General features: G+C 40.2%; 1 protein-coding gene and 1 long non-coding RNA gene across 2 annotated transcripts in view; one reads left to right on the plus strand and one right to left on the minus strand.

The window, feature by feature from the left end:
• The window catches only part of chl1b (cell adhesion molecule L1-like b), a gene marked incomplete in the record, with an annotated part of 87,944 nt that overhangs the window by 10,091 nt on the left and 67,869 nt on the right, over positions 1-9,984 (plus strand).
• On the minus strand, positions 7,150-8,181 carry LOC106529964 (uncharacterized). Its single transcript, XR_001311717.1, has 2 exons — positions 8,145-8,181; positions 7,150-7,908 (listed from the first exon to the last, which is right to left on the minus strand). It is a non-coding gene; the product is annotated as an uncharacterized LOC106529964 (long non-coding RNA).

Consider the following 9,984-nt stretch of genomic DNA (forward strand, 5'->3'; position numbering starts at 1 on the left):
AGTGCACTATTATCAATGATTTAGAGGTTATAAAAATGACTTTAATAATATGTCGTGATCCATAGTGGGCCGGTCAGGGGCATCAAACTCCAGGGCTGAAAATGAGTCCCACTCTGGCCCTGCTGTCAGCTAATACCACACCAACGTTTAGCTCAATATCAGTAAAATTAACTGAATTATAGTCATTTTTGCACAAGTCAAGATGATTAGCTATCAAGTTGACCCACCTTGAATTAGGGTGGATTCAAAAGTTAATGAGTTGCAGATTTCAAAATTTACTGTTCTGYGTTGTATTGAAATCCATCAAGTGGTTTTGTGATATTTTGCTGACAGTACAAMCAAATTAACACAGACAAAAACAGTRTCCCAAATTTTTTATCTCCTTTTCTTTTACGGCAGCAGGCAGTAACAATTTCATGTAATTTTTATACTCATCAGAAGCGTCACAAGCCRGTTAATGCTTAGCTTTAATCAGCTTAGCCATTGTTTTAATTGCTCTTGTAAGATCAGATGGGAATCAGTGAGGAGGCATTATCAGGACCGTGAGAGGGAAGTGTGCATTTGATGTGATCCTGTCATTGGTCTTTAGCAAAGAGCATATTTTAATCCAGCCTGACAAGACGCAGATCGGTCTAATCCTATTAGCAGCTTGCACATTAAACTACAGTAGGCCCACACTTCTCTGCCCGCTGCTTTTGTGTAAGAAAGGAGCAGATGGTGCCAAATTAACAGCCTACTGTAGTGAACTTTGAATGGCCGAGCTCAGACCCCCACCCTGTTTCTGAACAAACACACTCACGTTCTCTTGAAAACAGTCAGCTGATTTGTTGAAATACATCTGTTTCTTATTGTACATTGACCTTTTTATACGAAGAAAAATGTTTTAGTAACGGTTAAATTCAAAGACTTTCAGAAAACACAAAGGCTTATCGTTAAGGTCACTTTAAACCTAACATACTGTTGTATTTTAAAATGTACAGTGACTGGTCAACATTACTCTTGTCCAGCTAAAAGTGACAGTGTGCAAACAGATCTAAGAGGCATGGCTTTAGAAGGAGCTCAAGATGAACAAGTGGGAGTTGTTGGCTTGTTAGATTCAAAACACCTTTGTCTTGTGTTTGAGAAAAAAATAATGACAGTCAACTATAGTTTCATGTAGTTGTATAAGTCCACTTAGTGATTACTTTCTGAAAGTTTAATTATAATCTTTTCAGTGATTTATTACATCTTTTACTGGCTTTACAAACCAATGAACACATGCACATTATTGCCCTTAACTTACCCTTCAGCGGTGGGCAATCATAAGGAGTGGCTCAAAACTTTTGGACTGGACTGTACAGACTTCTGAAAGCTGAATAAGAAACAGCCAGCACATTATGGTGAAATATGTGTCTCTAATTTTAACTAAGCAAAGCAGCACATTATCCATCGATTCATCCATTTTATCTACCTTACTGTTTACTTTCCAGGTAGCAGGAAGCTGGTTCCTACCTCTATTGTCATTGTGCGAGATACAGGGTACACCCAGATCTCCAGTCACTGGGCCACATAAAGACAAATGAGAAAAAAAAAACTACTCACACTTACACCTCGAAACAATTTATGGTGTATTCACACCAGCCCTGTTCYGCTTTAATCAAACTCTAGTTTGTTTGTCTAGAAAGTCTGGTTCATTTAGGGAGGTGTGAACACATCATCGAAGTCTGATGCAGACCAAAAAAGTGAACTCTGGTCTGCCTCCAAATCTAGAATCGGTTCGGTTTAAGTAAACTCTGGTGTGGTTCGATCGCATGTGTGAACGCCAAGTGGACCAGAGACAGCTCTAAAAGCAGAAGGCGGACTATAACGCAGGACATTCTCAGTAATAACAAAGTTACTCATATCTTGTAAATACCTTGCTGGATGTCTTTATGAGGGAAACATCACTGCTGTGAAGTTGGATTAGCTCCTACTCGGTGAATGCCACCTCACATGAGGCTTTTACGTCAACTTCTAACCTGGGTTCGGCGGTTGTGCATAAGCATAGTAGGGCCAGAACCAGCCCGAGTTCTGGAACCTGGCCAGGCGACGTTCCAATCGGGCTGGCCCAGTTTGACAAGTTATGTTTTTTTGCTCTGGCAAGTCATTAAAAAAACATATAGATCTATGAAAAAGCAACTGCTTTCATAACGATAGCATGTAACAAGCTAATATTGCTAGCTTACTCGTCGATGCCGTCTGCGTCTTGCTATAGCCGCTTTCTGTTGCTGTTGTATGGCCAAGTACAGCCTTTGGAAACTCTCCACTCTTCTGCGCATCACCATTCTTCTTCTCACTCGACGTTTAAGGACCGTTACGCGCTTTTCCGGTAAACAGTTCCCACCCACTTGGAGGTGGCTCTGATGACAGTGCAAAACATCCAGGGCTGGGCAGGGCCAGACCTAGGCCATCTGAGGACCAGGCCGGCCCTGCAGTGCGTAAATGCCCATGGAGCAGTCTCAGCTGCCTTGTGTGAAAAATAGTCTCCACTTCATCTTCCTTCATCTTTAGGGGCGGCTGTAGTGGAGTGGTTAGGGGAGTCATCCTGGAACCGGAAGGTTGCCGGTTTGATCCCCTGTGCAGCTGTTTCAGTCGTTGTGTCCTTGGGCAAGACACTTCACCCGCCTTGCCTGCTGATGGTGGTCAGAGGGTTCGGTGGTACCGGTGCATGGCAGCCCCTCCTCTGTCAGTGTGCCCCAGGGCAGCTGTGGCTACAATGTAGCTTACTGCCATCAGTGTGTGAATGTGTGAATGTCTGAAGTGTAAAGTGCCTTGGGGTCCAAGTGGACTTGATAAGGCACTATAWAAGTTCAAACCATTTACCATTTTCATCTCATGCTGAGCTCATTGTTGAAGAGTGTTTGGCACATTTGCCAAAAACAAAAAATAAATCCTACTACCACTAAAATCTGATGTCATGCCATGTTTGTTTACATTTTGTGAAGAAGGAAGTTGCACTCAGTGTCTTCATCTGAGTTTTTCRTGTTGTTTTCTTCAGTGGTTCTTGGTGCAGCGCCCCCACAGGTGAAGGGGCAACAGGCTGTTTACAGGGTTTGGTTCGTTTGACAGGGAGCAGTGTGAATGTGAACCACACCAACTGAAAATGTAAACAAATCTTGCAATTTTGGTCCCCAATCGAACTGAGTCTACCGAACTATCAGGTGTGAATATGATGTTAGTGTCACCAATTAACCTAACATGCATGGTTGTAGTTTGTGAACAGAAACTAGAGGTGAGAGTGCCACCTTATAGCCTGCTGCACCATGTGTGTTCAGTGACTTTAGACTAAGTAGAGATGCTTTATTTTTTATTTAGTAAAAGTTCACATCTTCCTGGCTGCTGTGTTTATTGTGATGTCAGTTTATTGTGGTGCAAACAACTTTTGTATGAAAATGACTGACTAGGAGCGTTTCTGTATTCAGCCATGGTTAAAAATAGAAGTGGAAATCACTTTTGTCTGTGTATTGTTTYGTGATGATTGAGAGTTTTATGTGTCGTCCCACATGCTTAAACTGTGGGAGTMGAGAAACACAGAGTGAGCGTGCCAGCTGCATTGTGGAAGAATGCCAGACCTTTCTTCAAGTACAAGTCAGTGGAAGCTGCTGTGTGATACAGTGTGCAGCGGTTAGTGCAGTGTGAAGACAATGTGAAGAGATGTAGGGTAGACATAAATAAGAAAAAAGAGGTGAAGTAGAGGCTGTTAAAACACTTCAAACAAACTGATGGGAAAAATAGAAGTAAGTTATAAAGTCAACAAAAGAACAACATACAAGATAGTATCAAGGAAAGAAAAGCTAAATCTAATCATCTGGTATTTTTAAGAGCTGACTCTTCATCATCTTCTTTTGAAGTACATTTCTTTAATCTGACCAATTTTATTAGCAGTAACATGYTATGGGTACATAATTTTACTCTTGAGGCCCATTTTGCACACTCAAGTGTGTCAGACGTTTCATAAAACATTGATGGTTAGTATCTGTATTTCAGGTTTTAGTGTTGTTGAACATCTGTTTTTTAACTGTAAGTTATACCAGCTTGTGGACAATTGAGAACAAAATAGCAAGTGATAAATTTCAAAGGAACAAAACTGAGCATGTACTCTAAATGCTCTCAGTACTTTAGATAAGCCAAGACTATATTAGACCTATAACTGTATTAGAACATGTTAACCATGATAAGAAGTTTCTGCAAAAAAAAAATGAGTTGGTCGTACTGATGAGGAAACAGATTTTTCTAAATCTATCAAGTCAGAAAGAGTTTGAAAGCAGATCAAACTTGGTCCACTCTGTCTTATTGTCCCCCCACATCCCCCCTCTGGCACTGAGCTCCTGTCCCCTCTGAGCTCTGACTATAAGGTTGGAGTTCATGCTGGCCTTCCCACAGCGAGCAGCTTTTAACCTCCTGCCAGCTTCATCAATCTCAGGGTGGTTTGATGGCTCCTGAAAGGGGCGGAGACAGAACCAGCCTGATGTCTGTAAATCAGACGAGCTTTGTGGAGCAGGGCCTCAATAATATAGGCACCATACCCTTTGAGTTTACCATGCACATTATCGTACGCAGCAGTGAGGCTGTGAGCAGGCCTCTCTCAGCCAGATGGCCGGGTTGGTCCACCATAAATGTGTAAGCAGGGGAGAATAAATTAAATCAGAAGGCCCAGTTTGAACTGAATGTAATCCATCTAAGCTGGTGTTAAGAAGGTAAAAGATTTTGGCCAGCAACATAAGATAATGAATAACATTCTCTTGTGGGATTAAACTCCCACCCCCCCTGAACACACACACCCTTTTTACTTAAGCAGGCCAATCTCACCAAAGCACAGACCAATTAGTGTAGAGTCCTTACCTTTTGACTTTAATTTGTATTCTGCAATGCAAATCAATGTGTCTGGGAAAGACTGAAACACGAGGAAGCCTGCCCAGGGCATTTCTTAAATGACTTATAACTTTGAAACATAAATCTTATGTTGATACTCAAAGCCGTTAGGCGTGGATTGCGATTGAGTGGGGTTTAAATAGCTCAAGCATACCCGCTGGCTATGCAGTAGCTTGGTGGGCCGTAGAGGTCACATGTTGGTTTAGGCTTGGGCCACTGTTGGATTCTGACAGAATGATAACMTTGAGCAAAAATACCAKTTTCACAGTATAACAACTAAAATTAAACAAGGTAGAACTCGACACCAATGCATCGACTCATACGCCTCTGCCTGCCCTGGACTTGCCATTTAAAGCACTGGGCACGCAGTTACCTGTTGACATCCATTTTTGGACTTAAATATTCTAAGAAGTATATAACTATCAACAAGATCTAAACATGAGTTCCTCTTTGATTTTTACTATATCATTAGCTTGAGTGACCAATCCACTTTCTGTCTGTATAAAAAGAGGATTCAAGCAACAAAAATCAATTTGCCTGACCTTCAGCTTTGACCTCTGACTCCAAAAATATTTTCGACCTCCGTTGGGCCAAAAACAATTACCATGTTAATTTTGGACTGAAATCAATAGACATCAACAATCAATAGTTCAGGAGATACAGTTCATAGTGTGATGGACACCCGATAACGCACAGATGGACAACCAGAGAACAGTATGCCTACCCACCCCCCAGTGGGCGGAGGCATAAAAACCTATTAATAATGGCAATATACTGCAGTGTAATGATACTGAACAAAATATTTAGGGTTCATACTTTAAAAAAAAGGTTTTAAAATCTGACATTTTATTTTCTCATCTTTCATTTAGCCTACATAAAGTGAACCTGCAGTAGGCCTAGGCTGGTATTTCACTTGCTACTTTGCAGACTCTTGTAGCAAACATTCATCTACTATCTTTTAACTCATTCCTTCCTTACAKGGTCACTGGTGCCCATATCCAGCAGTAAYTGTGCGACRGGTGCGGTACGCGCTGGACAGATGGTCCATCACAGGAYGACATAGAGACAACCTCACCCTCTCACTCACCCATAGGGACTATTTAGAGTTACCATTTAGCCTAACAGTCATATTTTGTGGTACGTGGGAGAAAACCAGGGAACATGCAAACTCCACCCAGGTCCCTGGCTCGAGATTCGATCCAGMAACTTTCTTGCTGAGAGGCAACATCTTTACAAACTAAGCCACCGTGCTGCTTGTTGCCAACATTTATTTCAAAACAGCATTACCTTGAAAACAGATGAGTGTTCTGTGCTGGAAAATAATTATACCTCTTTGCCTGATTATTAAGTTCACACTGCCTTGACATTTCTATTTTGTATCTCTTTGATAAGTGCTACGATTTGTCATAATCTGTCCTTATGATTTAGAGGCGCCCTTTAATGTCTCATGTCCTTGTTCCATTTGAAGTTACTGATAACATTTGTCATTTTGTCATTGGTTGGATTATGGGCTCCGCCCGGATGTATATTCCATTTCCTGTTTGCTGTTCTCCAGTAGCTACGTGGCAGACTCACTGATTGGTTCTGTTTACGTCGCTGCTCTTTCTTGCAATTGCAAAGCTTATTAAATCAYTCAACGACCATTCACGCAGTGCACCTTSATTTTATTCATGTRTTTCTGCCTTTAATAAACATTTCCATAACAATTTGGCATCACAAACACGATTTTTCTGGTAGACAAGCCATGATTGACTGGGTTGTTGGACAGATAAAATGTTTAATTCATCAACGACTGCTTTTAGGAGAGGAGAGGGAGACTTGAAAAATGTGCCTTGTCTCTGTTTTCTGGTTTTAAGTAGGGATGCACCGATATGAAAATTTCAGCCAGTATCGATACCCAATAAAATTATTGCTGTTATGGCCGATRACCAATMTTTACTGATAGTACACAAACACACAACTTATATTATACATATACGCACAAAAATACTTGGGTCTGTTTTTGATACCGTAAATTAATGGCCAGACCTCTGACAAGGCTCTGTACTTCAGTTATTCCTGGCTGCGCAGTGTAGGGGTTTTAAACGCTAAAATTAAACAAACTGTATGAAATGTTTAAGTTCACCTTATGGGGGCACCACTAAAGTTTTTGTTGTAAAATTTCAGAAAAACTTTTCTTTTAATATTCTCTAAATATGAAGGCGTTTAATTCTTTCAATTTAATGACGTGAGACAAGGAAATACACAGACGGAGACAAATCACATTTGGAAATTCATCCGTATATTATTTAAAATGAGGTTCAGAGGGAAATATATGCATTACAAGTCATTTCTCAGACAAAAACACACTTTATAATCAGTTCTGTAAACTTGATCAAGGAGTGGCGTAAGTAGTCTGACATGGCTACCATGTGAACAACTTTCTAACATATTTCAGTGAAACACTAACTCACTATTGCTAAGCCTACAGCAAACAAAGAGGGAGCTCAGGGGAAGAAGAATGAACATTGATATACTCTGATCTGATTTAAATCTTTGAACACACCATCAGATTAATTAAGCAAGATGTTTCCTACCGACAAAGTTTGTAGATGCCAGAATGGATACTTCTATGCTAATTGGGCTGGCACGTGAAGTCCAACCGAGTCTGTGACTTAGCTGTGCAGAAGCTCCCTGGTCATCTGGATTGCCGGTTTGCATTCACTGGAGATGTTGTCCAGCACCGTGGCTGCGTTCCTTGCGGGCACACTGGTGGTCGTCCGACTTCAATTAAATCAGCCTCATTGTTTCAATCAATGTAAATCTCCTTCTTGAGAAGCTTCATCAGAACAAACTACAAAAAGGAAATAAAGTTGGAAAAACGAATGGCCTCGCCCCAGGATGGGGGAAGCTGGAGCTGAAAGCTACTCTCTCCTCAAAATACTTCTTACAGCTCAACACATGGCAGAACAATGAAAAAACTCCTTGTTCACAACGGAACTTCTCATTGGTTAAGACTTTCTGCGGTGGTCACATGACCTATCTGGACATGTAACAGAAGAACAGAGTAATAATTAATCAGAACAGATCAAGTTACTAAACAATGTCATGATTATTACAGTACTTAAATCAGAGTACCAAGGTATTGTTTTGACACTTCACAGATGCTTTTTATAGTTATAAANACAGCTCAACACATGGCAGAACAATGAAAAAACTCCTTGTTCACAACGGAACTTCTCATTGGTTAAGACTTTCTGCGGTGGTCACATGACCTATCAGGACATGTAACAGAAGAGATGCTTTTTATAGTTATAAACGGAAAACATGGGTGAAAAATAAAATACTTTCAGGGTTAATAGATAAAATGTCCACAGTGTGGCGTTGCTGACCCACAGATAAATCTGATGGGAGTCTTTTGATGTGTTTGTCTCTTCTTGTTTAACATCAGGGGCCCTTTGATGTCAAACAATGTTTATTCCAGTCTTATTCTGAAAGAGGTGATAAACAAATTAACTGGCGACAGGAAGTCTAGTCTTTGTTCTAAGGCCTAAGGGAGAAGTATCAGATGAGATAACAGGAGAAGTCRTTATTCAAACTTTGAGATGTTGCAGGCAGGATGAAAAAGGTGGCGTTAACAGGAACAATAGTTTGACTGTCTCTTGTCGAAGATATTCACGTTTCCGCTACAGCAGTGTCAGTATCACTATCATGATCAAACAGAGACCACTCAACCAACCATCTCCCCTCCTGAAACAGAAACACAAAGCTAAAAAGTGGGAAATCAATATTGTAAGGTAATATCGGCCAAGTTTTACTTATCGGACCAATAACGATATTAGCCATCTCCAGTTTTAAGGCATTTAATTAGACAGAACTGTTTTGTAGTTTTAACACTGGAACTTTTTAACACCTTGGTATTTCTTGAAACCAGTAACTGGCTCATTCATAATTGGTTTTCAAAGTCATAAAGCCTGAATTGTGACTGAGTGGAGTTAATGCGTAGCCTTTTTAGTATGSGACCTTAATGATGCTGTAGGACGTGGAGGTCACATGTTGATTTAAGAGGGTTTCTRTAGAACAGAGTCACAGTTACTATTAGGTAAGGATGAACAAAAGATCATAATGCACATTTATCTGAAAACAGTCTTGTGAGGGCTAAATCAAAATCAGCTGACCAGAGCTCCTGATTATCCTGTATTGTGGTCGATTATTGAATTACAACCGGTGGCCTGTTTGAATTTATCAAAGCAGCAGGAAAATGATTGAAAAAACAAGCTCTGTTGTGGGAAACAAACTTGCTAAATAGACTACAGCTTGTTAAACATCTTGTAGTTTCTATACAGCTTAAATCTTGGTTACTGTTGCTTAACAATGTCTTAATAAATTTTTTTTATCAGCATTACAGTATTCACAATTACTTTTATTTTTCCCAGTGTTTTTGTCCTCACCCGCTTAACCACTTCAGTTGTAGAATATCAACAGACTCCCTCTGGACCCACAGCTTTTATGAGTTCATATTTCTCCAAATTTCTAATATTTGCCTTTTATCACTCTGTTTTGTTTTCACAGGGCATGTTAGCTGTTGAGCTAATTAGTTTAGTGTGACCTGCTAAGCTGGGTCAGAGCCAATATGAAGAGGACTAATGAACTGACACCCCAAAGGGTTTTCAGGGAATTGCGGCCGACATTAGAGCTCCCAGACTTTGTTCCTATTCGTTTTCCTTTGGTTCAGCAGTCTGGGTCTTTGCTTATTATGGTCCAGACTCTGGTCTGTTAGCTGGAAAATGATGCAGTGCAGTGTTCTCCGCAGCCTGTCAGTGTGTGAGTGCAGACAGCTTACTCTGTCTGACTTCTAACTATGCATGTTTTTCATGTCTACCCTCAGGCAGCTGGGTTTGCAGCAATAATGGATAAAATCGTTGCCGCATTCTTAAAGTCTTTCAGTTCGTTTTATCAGAAAAGTGCAGACACAGATCAAAACCAGCAGTGATTAACTTTGATTGTTTTGATACCAATATCAGCCTTGATTTAATGTTTTGAATTTCTTTCTTTCTTTCTTTCTTTCTTTTTTTTTTTTTTTTTTTTTTTTTTTTTTTTTTTTTTTTTTTTTTT

Source organism: Austrofundulus limnaeus, unplaced genomic scaffold, assembly GCF_001266775.1.
Source record: "Austrofundulus limnaeus strain Quisiro unplaced genomic scaffold, Austrofundulus_limnaeus-1.0 Scaffold480, whole genome shotgun sequence".
Classification (NCBI taxonomy): domain Eukaryota; kingdom Metazoa; phylum Chordata; class Actinopteri; order Cyprinodontiformes; family Rivulidae; genus Austrofundulus; species Austrofundulus limnaeus.